Source organism: Morus notabilis, unplaced genomic scaffold, assembly GCF_000414095.1.
Source record: "Morus notabilis unplaced genomic scaffold, ASM41409v2 C11490069, whole genome shotgun sequence".
Taxonomy (NCBI): Eukaryota; Viridiplantae; Streptophyta; class Magnoliopsida; order Rosales; family Moraceae; genus Morus; species Morus notabilis.
The window spans coordinates 1-3,226 of record NW_010387602.1 but is presented as its reverse complement, the minus strand read 5'-3'; the positions used below and the strand labels follow the sequence as shown (position 1 = coordinate 3,226).

General features: G+C 42.0%; 1 long non-coding RNA gene across 1 annotated transcript; it reads right to left on the bottom strand.

Annotated features, from left to right (window-relative positions):
• Positions 1–1,279: 1,279 nt before the first annotated feature.
• LOC112095304 lies at positions 1,280–3,210 on the bottom strand. Its single transcript, XR_002903773.1, has 3 exons — positions 2,939–3,210; positions 2,370–2,853; positions 1,280–2,234 (listed from the first exon to the last, which is right to left on the bottom strand). It is a non-coding gene; the product is annotated as an uncharacterized LOC112095304 (long non-coding RNA).
• Positions 3,211–3,226: the final 16 nt, after the last annotated feature.

Here is a 3,226-nt window from a genome sequence, read left to right as displayed (position 1 = left end):
CAGACACACGAAGAGACCATTTATAGTAACCAAAAGCCTTTGACTCCCAGCTGTCCGATCAGGTATGAATGCATCTAACGGTGAAAGCATGGGAGCTTGATCCGACGGCTAGGGGAAGGGCGAGAAGCTAAGGAGTCACGATCCAATGGCCCATGTTCATCTGTTTAAATAAAAGGTCACGTCAGCATTACGATTGAACAAACGCAACATTTACGCTTCTCAAGGGGTTGCCAAAGTGCCAGGGCCATTATTACGAGAAGGTTCAGAGTCAGGCTCCCATGCCCGAAGCAAACAAAAGAAGAGCCAAAACAGATCCCAGACCTAGCTCGAGGCAGTCCGAAGAAAAGCCTCTACCTGGGGGGCAGTTGTTGGAAAAATTCACACTGACACGTCAAACAATGATCATGCCACACGTGGCCCCACGCCTATCACGTTAGATAGGCCTCGATGCCTGAGTCTCATTTTCCTCTCCCATATGGTATGGGAGCCGAGTAACCTATACATAGTCTGCGAGACCAGTTCATACAAGTAACATGATAGGGTCGACCAAGAGAAAGGCCATGCATGGCAAATTTTGGCATAGGCGTAGAGGGCAAAATGTAATCAACTGGACCCACATCCCAAGGAAGACCCCTGAGGTAATCAGCTGGATATCCCAAGATTGCGTCTGGGTTTATAGGAGGTCAGTTGCACAAGAAATGATCACAAGCCCCTAAAAATCGCCTGGAACGGATCACTAGCTATTACAGAGGATCTATAGAGCCGTAATGGGGGACAAATTAGATGAGTGAACAGTCCAAAAGGTGCTGACAGGCTACGGTCTAGACAAATGAGATAATAGGCCACTCGAGTGAATGGACCCCCTGGAAGACACGGTCAAATGGTCCAAACAACCTATCGTTGGGCAAGGCGCAGATGGAATGTAGGCTATAAAAGAGGGAAAACCCCCAAGAGAAAAGTTGGATGATTCTCCATTTGTGTGATTTGTAAGAACTAAACAAGAGAAATATAATACAGTGGATGTAGCTCTTTTTTAGAAGGGTGAACCACTATGAAACCTCCGCGTCTTTATTTTCGTGAGCATTATAACATTTTCTTCACAATACACCAATACAAACTCTAGCATATTCAGTAAAATTACAAGTTTCAAACCGGTAACCTAACAGGCTACCGCGGGGTAATCCAGTATGGTCTTGTAGAATCAGGATCAATGAAATACAAACAATTGAAACAAAAGCGAAAGCTGTAAAAACGTAAACGAAATGGTGAACGAGTAGGAGCTGAGGCCTGTGTTCACATATTGTCCTTAATGCAAAATTTCCCATCAATACTATACGTGCATGAGGTTTGTTTGGCATCTGGCTCATATGATACAATGGCGTACTAGCAATAAGGGCACACAACAATACTACTCTTGCTTAATTGTCTACTTTAAGTGGGTGGGGGGCCTCGTATGAAAAATAGTGGTCCCTTTTATGGGTCAAAGGAGATATAACCACTAACTCAGAATCAATGTAAGCTTAATTTCTAGTCCTTTGGTTCGACGGTCCATGACTTGCATCCCTTGCACGCGTAGGAGAGAGCCTTTATGCTTATTGATAAAGAAGAAGAAAGAATTGTATTTCTATATTTTTTGTGTGTATTATAAGTATGCTTAGAGCCTTTATATAGAGATTACAGAATACTAGAAAAAGAAACATCCAAAATCAACCATTACACTAACTACACAATCAGGAAACATCCAAAGTCAACTATTGCATTAACCCATCCCCCCTCAAACTCAAGATGGCATTGTAGAAGCCAATTTGAGTTTGGAAACTTGAGCAATAAATTGACTAGGTGGATTTGACTTGGTGAAGATGTCAGCCTTTTGGGATGTAGGGGCAACATGAACAAGCTGTAGAGTTTTACTGAGCAAATGATGACGAATGAAGTGGCAGTCGATCTCAATATGTTTAGTGCGTTCGTGAAAGACATTATTATGAGCCCTCTGAAAAGTACTCTGATTGTCGCAATGAATATGAGTGTTTTCACGAGAAAAACACCCATGTCTTGAAGGAGCCATCATAACCATAGTAGTTTGGATGTTGCATCAGCAAGAGCTCGATATTCAGCCTCAGTGCTTGAGCGGGAGACAACAGTTTGCTTTTTACTTCGCCAAGAAATAAGCGATGAACCAAGAAAGAAACAATAGCTAGTGGTAGAGCGACGATTTGTAGGATTCCTTGCCCAATCTGCGTCACGATAACATTCTCAATCCAAAGAAGAGCTAGATGAGAAATGCAATCCATGAAACACAATACCCTTTACATATCTCATTATACGAAGAAAGACATCAAAATGAGTCGATCGAGGAGAAAGGAACTTACTGATCAAATTCTTGACGAAGTCGGGATAAAGTAGTCATAAGATGATACTGATGAGAGAGGGTAGTAGAACCATACCGCATGGCAATAAAGTCCTAAGCTTCTTTTGCAAGTTGAAAATGCCCAAAGTGCACATTGATTGAAGGAACAATAGTATTGGTGAACATTGTAAGAATCTGATGATTCTTGCTTTCCCATTACTCGAGTCGACCGACATACTTATCATCAGTTTCTCCCGCCTATTTGACTGGTGTTGTTCTGTCTCTAGTGATAACAAGCCACAGTTTCATCCCTTTCAAATAACTCCGCATAGCTGTCGCCCATCGATTGTAGTTATGCCCATCAAGTATAATTGAAATTGGTTGGGCATTTTCTTTTTGAATAGTTGTCATCCTTTTTTTTTTCTCTTTTTGAAATAGAAAGAATTATTTTCTCTCTTTTACTTCTCTAAAACCAGCCCACATTAGGAACAAAAGAAGACCAAGTTCTAAAGAAAAGAAAAGAAAACCAAAGTTCTAAAGCCACAAATAAGAAAATCTAAAGAAAAGAAGACAGATTGAAGAGAGACATACCAAGTTTTGACTATGGCGGCCTTCGACGGTGACAACGCCGAGGTAGGATTGCTGGATGGACATGGGATTGGGATTGCTCGAGGCGATGGAGTCGGATTGACACCGGTGGCGCGACGGAGAAGATGATTGAAAACTCACAGCAATGGAGTCGTGGTTCATCAGCGACGAAGGATAGGCGGGCAGAACGTTTTGGATTTGGTTGTGGTTCTGCAAATTTTTTTAATACGGTTTTCCCAAGGCAATTCACCTTCGGGAGAAACGGAGAAAAAGAAAACGCTCTGATACCAT